Genomic DNA, 10,425 nt, shown 5'->3' on the forward strand with positions numbered 1-10,425 from the left:
CGGGAGGCAAACTCCTCAAGGATATATGGAATGCCTCCCTCTTCCTGAGATGGTTAGGATACTTGTGGGGACAGCACCTCTTGCAGTTCCACCACCTGAGGCAACTGCTTCACCCTACCTCATGGGTGGACCGGTCTGTGTTACTCAAACCGACTTGGGATGGCTTCCACAACTGGCAACCTTTATTCGTGGTGAATCCAATAAAATGATCATTTTGCCGTGAGCAGGAATCTGACAGAAGGGTACTGTCTTGAGCTCTCAACCCTTAGATGCTTCTTCATTGTTTTTGCCTTTATTGTTGCTATTGGTATTATTTTGGGAGCCTTGGAATGTCAAGGTTAGAGAACTTCTGCTTGAGAGAAATCTGGTGTTATTGTTTATCTGCACCGCAGGCTCCATCCATCCAGGCCTCTCCCAAATTCCGTTCCATTTCCCTCCAGCTTGCCCAGGATAAGCAGTGGAGTTCACAGTCCAAGGCTATTGCCTTCCGCACGCATAGTAATATAGGCAATATTTTTAAAGCTCCAAGACAAAACTGTTGGCACTCTAAAAAACAAAATCTTTGGTCCTGAAAATAGAAAGGTCTAAATACCAATGAATCCCAGTCATATCTGTGCTCTTTGCTCTGAGGCTTTCTTCAAAGAGTCTGACCACCCCAATCCCTTTGAAATGCTCTGAGAATTAAGAAGTCTTGATCCACACAGCTCTTGTAAAACTAATACTGTTTTCCCAGACTCTTCAAAATCCATGAAACTTTAGAACAGCCATATTGGTGGCTTCCTCCTATCACTTCACATAGTGGCTTGCAGGCTGTTTTGGGGGTTCTTTGGAAGCATACCAGAAGTTCCCCAAAGAGAAGTTCAATAATGGTGGGTTAAAGGTAAAGAGACCCCTGACCATTAGGTCCAGTCGTGACCGACTCTGGGGTTGCACGCTCATCTCGCATTATTGGCCGAGGGAGCCGGCGTATAGCTTCCAGGTCATGTGGCCAGCATGACAAAGCCACTTCTGGCGAACCAGAGCAGCACACGGAAACGCCGTTTACCTTCCCGCTGTAGCAGTTCCTATTTATCTACTTGCATTTTGACGTGCTTTCGAACTGCTAGGTTGGCAGGAGCTGGGACCAAGCAACGGGAGCTCACCCCGTCACAGGGATTTGAACCGCCGACCTTCTGATCAGCAAGCCCTAGACTCTGTGGTTTAACCACAGCGCAAGGCAGCTTGTCAGACATTACCACTCTTCCTCTGCAATTTGCAACTGCAGGAGAGTTTGGGTGCAGTGGAGGCTAATGGAGCACTGTTCCACCAACCTCAGTCTACCCTCAGCCAGACCCTGCCTGCCTGCCTGAAGTCCAGTGGGTGGCACCTCCTGTCACCCCCTTCCACTTTAGAATCAGAGTTTCCCCTGTTGAATTCAGCAGGGGAACGATATGGACAAAACCAGAATGAGTTTATTTTGCCAGTCATTGCCTCTGCCTCCACTTACTGTGCCCTACCAGTTCCAATGGGCACCAGCCTCCTCTGGCTGGGTGTGTTCTGGTTCACACTCTCAGCTCATGCAGGGCAGTGGGGGGTGAGACATAATGCTCTGTATAAATTGGTCATGCACCCTAGAATGACTGCTCATGTGTTCTGCTTACAGGGCCTTCGGGAGCTACAGGAGTGTCTTGGCAGATGTGTCAATGCAGAAAGTGCTCTGGGTGGGTTAGATTTTTGTTTGTTTCTTAAGCCATTGCTCTACAATGTCCACCACATTTGATATAAATGTATGGGGTGTATGACGTGGGAGTTAATTGAAAGAGATGGAGTTGCGTTCAGGTTATTATAATATTTTAACCTGTTGGTGCTGGAGAGTAACTAGCCGAAACAAGCCAAGACATTTCTAAATAACCTGCAAATAAATGGCAAGAAGTTATTTGCTTAACCTTCTTGGAGCATGAGCCGAGTTGGGCACCGCCGTGCAGGAAATGAGCTGGAATGAATGTGCATCAGCATCACTATTGCCCTGTAACATTACTGTGGTTCGTGCAAGTAGCCAGTTGTGCTGTATCTGATGGACATATTTCTGAACTAAGGGGCTTAGGAAGTGCTGGAACATTGTACCTAATTAGTAGAAGTTATTAGAAATAGATGGAACTGGATGAACCACATTTTACAGGAGTTTCCCCCCATCCATTAAGCTTTTTGTTCAACAATAATTAACGGTAGATATGGTTGGGGCAGACCTGCTGCCATCATATACAATTTGGACCCCAGACAATTATGTTCAAAGCAATGAAAATAAATTAGATCAAAGGGGGCCATCATAATGAGATATTTTATTCAGTCACCTTAGTGGTAAAATCCATAGAGAACTGGGCTCCTGGAGAGTCCATCAGGCAGAAACCTAATAAAGCTTCCTCATGAAGCCTGTACAGTATTACTCAAAGGTGCTGTCCAGCAATTTCAATCCAATCTGAATCTTTTACATTGCATCCTGGTTAATTTAGTTTGTTTGGAGCTTGCCTTCAGTGCTAGAAAATGGGCAGTTTAGCTCTGTATGCATAAAATAGTTGCTTTGAATTGCTCCCCACGGTGGCTGCTTAGTTTGTCACCATGTATAGAGTTTTGGAAAGAGATTTGCAATTCAGAACCTTTTATTCTTCAATATTTAAGAAAGCTGTCATGGGGAACATTTTAAATCAACCCCCTCCAAAAATGTGGAAACTATAGTGGTACCTCTGGTTAGGAACTTAATTCGTTCCGGAGGTCCGTTCTTAATCTGAAACCGTTCTTAACCTGAGGTACTTTAGCTAATGGGGCCTCCCGCTGCCACTACGTAATTTCTGTTCTCATCCTGAGGTAAAGTTCTTAACCCGAGGTACTACTTCCGGGTTAGCGGAGTCTGTAACCTGAAGTGTTTGTAACCTGAGGTGTTTGTAACCAGAGGTACCACTGTATTTCCAAGTGTACCAGCTCCACATTTACCGGTAGATGTGGACAGACAGATTATTCCTATACAATAGTAGAAAAGCTTAACAATAACCACCCTGTAGCTGAAACTCTTTGACTTCTGTGCAAGTCTAGCCTGCCTCTTGATCTCCTGGTTTCTGACTTGCAAGCTCAGCCACTAAGTCCTTGCCTTAGTTTTCTTATTTACTGGCATTGTAGCCAACTAAGTTACAGGAAATTGAGTCTGAAGCACGTAAATGTCAGCTTTGACAAGTAAAGACACACTGGGCTTTTTATCTAACCCAATGGGAAAACATTTGGCCAAGCCTTGATCAAAGGTTTACTCATGATCAACACTACTACTATCCCATTTCAGAATTTTTAGAAAGGTGTTTCAAATAGGAAAGATATACAGATGCTAAGTTGCAACCTGGACATTTGTTTTTTACCTTCACATCCTCCAAAAAAGGGAACAATGAAGCAGCCGTGCTTTTTCTTGTATGTTTCTCTCTCATTCCCTACTCATCCACCACTCTCTCAACTGAGTTGCACACCTGAAGTCCATCTTAGTGCAGGAAAAGGAGGGAGGCAGACAAAAGGATCAGGGAAGGAAGGAAGGAAGGAAGGAAGGAAGGAAGGAAGGAAGGAAGAACAGGTGGGAGAAGATGGGGCTTCTCTGTCTTTTAGTTCAAAGGAGAATTTACAGAATGTATTTCTGAGTTATAAACCAGCAACCTTGAAAAGATAAATGTCCCTTAGCCCTGCTGCCTAAACCTAGCCCACCTATTGCTTGGCAACATTAGAGCTTGAGCCTATAAGCCCGTTTCAGTGAGAATTTTGCAGGCCCAGGGTTGGCAAGCCCTTGTTCTTACAGGCAGCACAGTTGCATTGGTTCTCAGAGGGCACATAAACTTTCTAGAGCAGAGATAGGAAACCTGTGGCCCTCTGAACATTGTTGGACTCCAACTTCCATCAGTCCCAGCCAACATGGCCAATGGTTGGGGGGTGATGGGAACTACAGCCTAACAAAATCTAGAAGGCCAAAGATTTTCCCATCCCAATGCTAGAGGAAGTGCAAGTTCAAATCCCAAATTTGGTATCGTGCCAAAGACACATTAATACCATTCTTTCTCTTTCTGGCAGTGTGCTTCTGAGGGATAGGTTCTAGCTATGGCAAAGACTGGGCACCTCCTTTTGGGGAAGGGGGGAAATGCAAGCATCTGAGGGCCACAATGAAATTCCTCACATAAAGATACCAAATAGCCAAATATTTCTTGAGACTATGCTAGGAAATGAATGTCAGGCTATATACATGTATATCTTTGTGCAATTATGTAAGTTAATTTTTGCAGATGCTCAGAGGGACCAATTTCCTTTGGGAAATGAGGAATCTCTCATCATTTCTGCTGCAACAAGATTCCTGTTTATCTGTGTATGATATATAAACAATACACTATGAACATGCCTGGACAGACATATCAGATGCAACCAAGAAGCGGTCAGAATAAACAGCATCAGATCTGGAGGATTTCAGGAGGAAGAAGAAAAACAAGACTAATTAGCTTCAGACTCTGCAGAGTTCCATGCAGGACTGCGGATAACAGGCCTCATGTTTCCTGGCTGGCTTGTCTAAATGTTTTCATCCGTGCAGACTCCTTCCTGCCAGTTCTGCTTCTCTCCGTCGTCTTTGAAATACAGAAACTCTCCTCATATTGACACTGGCAGAAAGTGTCCTTTTCCAAATACATTTGAATCTCTCAAGCTCACTGAATAAATGGTGAAAGTCCATTTCTGCAGAGGTCTACTCTGCAGACCATCATGAAGCTGCTTAAATGAAACTGTAGATATCATCATTCCTCCTCCCAAAGCAGACAACAAAGTACCAAAAATAATACATTCAAAATAAAAACATAATAAATAAAATATATTTTAAACATGCAGGGTGTATAAACAGTATACTTTGTATCCCAATATAAGGCTGCAATCCTGCGCACTTCCTTGGGAATAAGTCCCATTGAATTCAGCAGGACTGACTTCTGAGGAGATGTGCATAGGATTGGGTTGCGTGCTTGATATATTTAAGTCAAGCACTAAAACAGGCATCCCCAAACTTCGGCCCTCCAGATGTTTTGGACTACAATTCCCATCATCCCTGACCACTGGTCCTGTTAGCTAGGGATCATGGGAGTTGTAGGCCAAAACATCTGCAGGGCCGCAGTTTGGGGATGCCTGCACTAAAAGGTAAAGCAGTGTTTCTCAACCAGTGTGCCTCCAGATGTTTTGGGACTACAACTCCCATCATCCCTAGCTAGCAAGACCAGTGGTCAGGAATGATGGGAGTTGTAGTCCCAAAACATCTGGAGGCACACTGGTTGAGAAACACTGAGGTAAAGGTAAAGGGACCTCTGACCATTAGGTCCAGTTGTGACTGACTCTGGGGTTGCGCGCTCATCTCACATTATTGGCCGAGGGAGCCGGCGTATAGCTTCCAGGTCATGTGGCCAGCATGACAAAGCCGCTTCTGGTAAACCAGAGCAGCACATGGAAACGCCGTTTACCTTCCTGCTATAGCGGTTCCTATTTATCTACTTGCATTTTGATGTGTTTCGAACTGCTAGGTTGGCAGGAGCTGGGACCAAGCAACGGGAGCTCACCCAGTCACAGGGATTCAAACCACCAACCTTCTGATCAGCAAGCCCTAGGCTGAGTACTGAAATGCAAATGTTGCGCATTTCTGACGTGCTGCTGGACAGGATAGAGGGCTGAGGATCAATGACTGACCGAGCAGGGCAGGAATAAGATATGAAAGACCCCCAAGACTGAACTCAAGGCCACCATCAGGGCAGGCTTCATTGGGGACCTTCTGGGTCCTGTCTGGTCCTGTTCCTCAGCCTTGGCTGTCACTGCCTCTGTTCACTCTCCATCTCTGAGCATTGCCAGCAGTGAAGAAGGTCGGGGTCCAGTTGCTCTCCCTTTGTGTGGCTGCATGAATTGGGTTGAGAGGGAAAAGGGCAAACAAATGGTGCTTGGAAAGCAGGAGGGAGAGCCACAAGAAGGGGCCACCTTGCCCAAGCCCCCACCCCACAAAAACATCCAGAGGTGGCACTGATTGAATTAATGTGGTTGAACTTGAGGTGAGTATTCAGTGGGAGACTCTCATATTGAGAGACAGAGATGCTGCATTTGCCTGAATAGCTGTGGTTTTCGTTAAACTGATGTAGCATAGGCTTAAGGTGGGAGAACAGATGGTATAGCATTGTGGTTAAGAAGGACTATAAAGTAAATCCCTGCTTCAAATCTCAGCTCAACCATACAGAGCCTCCATCCAGCCACTACCTTCTTGCCCCAGCTCCCCACTGCCCAATACGTAACATGGGAACTTTACAGAAACTCCACAAGTAATATTTTACAGTGACTACAATCTCATGGAGTTGCTGTAAAGTTAACTGAGATGAAATATGTAAAACATTTTTGAGACATTCTGCAAAGGAGACACTGTCCTGGTTTTGGTAAACTGTCTGCACACAGTGGCAAATTGACCAATTTACTGGGAAATTCAAAGGTCAGGACTGTAGTTGGACAGTTTCCTTTTGGATTCTGTTCATTTGTGACCTCAATTTCCCCACTACCTTATTTTTTTTTTACCAATTCAAGCCATATTCTTGAGACAAGATTTCAGTTTTTTAAAAAAACAATTCAACAAATTCCCTGAGACAGCGTGGCTACAGTTCAGACGCCTTTTCCATCATAACTCTGGAAATTCTGAATTCAAACAGGGTATCCACCCCCTTCTTTCAATAAATGCCTCCTGCGTATTAATAGGAATGTTGCATTAGTTGTCTAGATTCTTAGAGTCCTATGGCTCCCACAGGAAGCCATAGCACAGGTAAGGGGTTGGTAAGGGATGGTCTTCTCATTAGGCAAGCCAAGCCCATGATCTCAGGTAGAGGACTGGGAGAGGTGTCCCCTAGCCCATCCAGCAATGCCTCTGCCTGCCTGCTTACCAGCCTGCCAGTTGCCACTTGCCTGTTGCCACCCCACCCAGTGGGCCTCTGTGAGCATCACCACCACTTTGCCACTGTTCCAAAATGATGGTGATACCCCTAAAGTGTTCCCTGGGTCTTTGTTGATGCCTAGGCTCTGAAGAAAGGTCCTTCTTCAGAGTGAGTCATTGTGGGCAAGGTTTACTACTGTGGAGCCTTAAGCAGGATTATCTGCTGTTGCGGCAAATATTGTTTTAGGCTTCCTAGAAGAAAACTTTAAACAGTATTTGCTACCCTTGGGGCTACCTCACCCACAATGCCTCAGTCTGAGGAAGGGCCTCAGAGAGATACTGTGGGATGCAATGGCTCCAGACATTTTAGGAATGCTTGCACTGCTGCTAATGGGCTTGTCCCACACTTCTGCTTCTCCCTAGAAAGTATGGGTCCGGAAAGGTTTTCTGCTTGTCCAGTGGCATAGTGTAGTTGGTGGTGCCCGGGGCAAAGCAAGTGTCTCCCCATGGCTCCAGAATCTGGCAGGAACTCAGTCACATGGCCTCAATGAGGGAGCCTGTCATGTGGGCACCTCTCAGAATTTTGCATCCAGGGCCAACCCCCCTCTGCCCTCCCCCATGCAATGCCACTGGTTTTGTATGCAAAATTATTTGTATTTTAAGTTATGCATTGAACTTTAATTGTTGTAGCCTTGGGGTGAAGGGTGGAATAATAATAATAATAATAATAATAGTCATGTTAGCATGGAGTGGTTACACTCTGTTTCTAAGTTATCCCGCAGAAGTCCCTCCCCTCTGGGTTCTGGTATTTTTGAGGGAAAAACCATGGAAACCTCTAAGCCAGAGGTGGCTAAACTGTGGCCTTTCATATGTTGCTGGGCTCCAACTTACATCAGCTCCAGCTGGCACAGCCAATGGTAAGCAATGGGTGGGAGTTGGGAGTTCACCAAGATCTGGAGGTCCACAGATTTCCCACCCCTGCTCCAAGAACTTGTGACGTGGCAAACAATCAGAGCAGCAAGGGCAACCTAAGCCAAAGCTCAGCAAGTTATAAAGCTGGTAGCTGGGAATCTGCAGGCACCACAAAGTGTTTCTCAATGAGTTGAAAAGTTTATTTGGGGAAGGAAATGACAACTAGTGGTGAGAAACTAGTTTGCTCATGGATGCTCTGAGCTGCCCCATCTTAATTATAGGTCAACTCATGGACTATGGAGCCTACAGTAATTAACACTGTCTACTCTCAGATTGATTAGATGCTGGGGAAGCCAGGATCACAGTTCACTAATGACAGGTCTAGGATCTCATCAAGGGGTAAGGTTGACATGAGCCATTGAGAATGTGTATCCTCCAGAGACTTTAAAACGGGTAACAAAAGGTTCTTCTTCCATGCTTCTTCTATGCCCTTCCTTCTTGACCCATTACAGCTTTTAGATTGCATGTAATGGATGATTGTGTGTAGGCATGCCCAATACAAAGGCTCCAAGCATTCACACTGTATCTTAACATAACAACAAAGGTTATGAAAGTGGAAGCGTAATTCCTAGAATTGTACAATCTTAGGTTTCCCCCTCCTCCTCTTCACTTCCCCTCACTTCTTTTGATGTAAACATGCTGTTGCTTTTAAGAACAGTTTTCCTCATTGTATGTTCCGAGCTGTAGGTTTGTTGTTTTGCACAGAATGTATGGGCGTCCAAATTACAATTGGCTTCCCAATCCTTAAAATATATTGGATTCAGAAAGAAAATGGGCTGTTTTCAGACTCAACTGCATTGCAGTGTGGCGCTTGCTCGCTCCAAGAAGAGAAGTGGCATGGAGCTTTCATCTACTCCAGGGCTTCTTGATGCAGTGGTGTCTGGCAACCAATGACCATATTCTATGGAATTGTAATGGGATCAGAGGTATTATTTTCTACGAGGCTGTTGTATTCTGGAATATCCTGCTGCAGAGAGTCCAGTGAAAGGGCCTCATGGTAGAGAAGTATAAGAGGAAGATGCAGGTGATCTAATGGAACATGAGGCTGAATAAGCAAAAAAAAAAAAGTTCTTTCCATAGAGACTTGAGGTTTTTTTTAAATCTGTCACTCAAAGCCCTTTTCATAAAAGCAACATCTCTAAAATCTTTGAAGAACCTCTGTGGCTGCCATTGATCCATTCACAGGGGGAGGGGGAAGCAGCAGTGTGCCCACTCTTTAGTAGTGTATTCCATAATTACTCCCAGTTCTTCATTCAGAATTTATCACCCAGTTCTGTGCCTGCATAAAGAGTGAGCAGTGAATAATTTGGTCTGAAGACTTCCAGCTGAGATGAAAGGTAAAATACAGCTTCTAAAGCTACAGCAATTCAAGAAGCATGATAGTAGAGCTCAATGTTTCAGATCTTGCTGTATTCACCAGGATATTGCAGAATCCATGAAATGGAATATAAGCTGAAGTTAGCCCTGTATTGGGATATTTTAAATCAGGCATCCCCAAACTGTGGCCCTCCAGATGTTTTGGCCTACAACTCCCATGATCCCTAGCTAACAGGACCAGTGGTCAAGGATGATGGGAATTGTAGTCCAAAACATCTGGAGGGCCACAGTTTGGGGATGTCTGTTTTAAATGTCTGATTTTTACATTTGTTTATGTGCTGTAAGCCACCCAGAGTGGTTGGGGAAACCCAGTCAGATGGGTGGGGTATAAATAATAAAATAATTATTATTATTATTATTATTATTATTATTATTATTATTATTATTATTAGCTACATATGCATGGTATAATTGTGTGTACACCACAAAACGGGAATCAAAGCAATATTGATAGTGCCATGCAAGGAGGTTTTCCCTTGAACTTCAGTGTTGTATGTGCAGAAGTCAAGGCAGAGGGAACATGCAAGGAATGAAGTTTTTCATATAATTCGGATTAATTAATCAGATTCAGTAACCTGGTCTCGTATTCACACTGATCTGGGAATAAATCCCATTGAAAAGGTCTTACTTCTATACAGTATTACACTGTAAAATAGGTACATGTGGGTAGTTAGGTTGAAGTACTGTACATTAAGTCTTATGATTGCAGTTTTTAAAAATAAGGCTAGATTGTTTCCATGGCTCTTTGTATTTGGCTTATGAGGACACAGTAGCACAACACAGCAGTCACCATTTAATAACTTCAGCCCTTCAACTTCAGTCCAATATATGGTTTTACTACACTAAAAACCTATGATCTTGTTTTCTAGGCAGGTGTTTTCTCACTGTGGTGTGTGTGGGATAAAATCAATTTGCTCTTCCACCCACATAGAAACTTGCAAATACAAATGGAGAGGAACTTGTGATATTTACAACGATGCCTGGAAAAGCATATAGTCTCGTGGCCTCTTAAACACTAACATATTTTATGGCAGAATAATAGTAATAGTGATGATAATTTATTTCTTATACGCCATCTAATTGGGTTGCAGCAGTCATTCTGGGCAGCTTCCAACAAAAATACAAATAAAGCAAAAGAAAAAAGCACAAAA

The sequence above is a fragment of the Zootoca vivipara genome, chromosome 7 (assembly GCF_965207765.1).
Source record: "Zootoca vivipara chromosome 7, rZooViv2.hap1.1, whole genome shotgun sequence".
Lineage (NCBI taxonomy): Eukaryota > Metazoa > Chordata > Lepidosauria > Squamata > Lacertidae > Zootoca > Zootoca vivipara.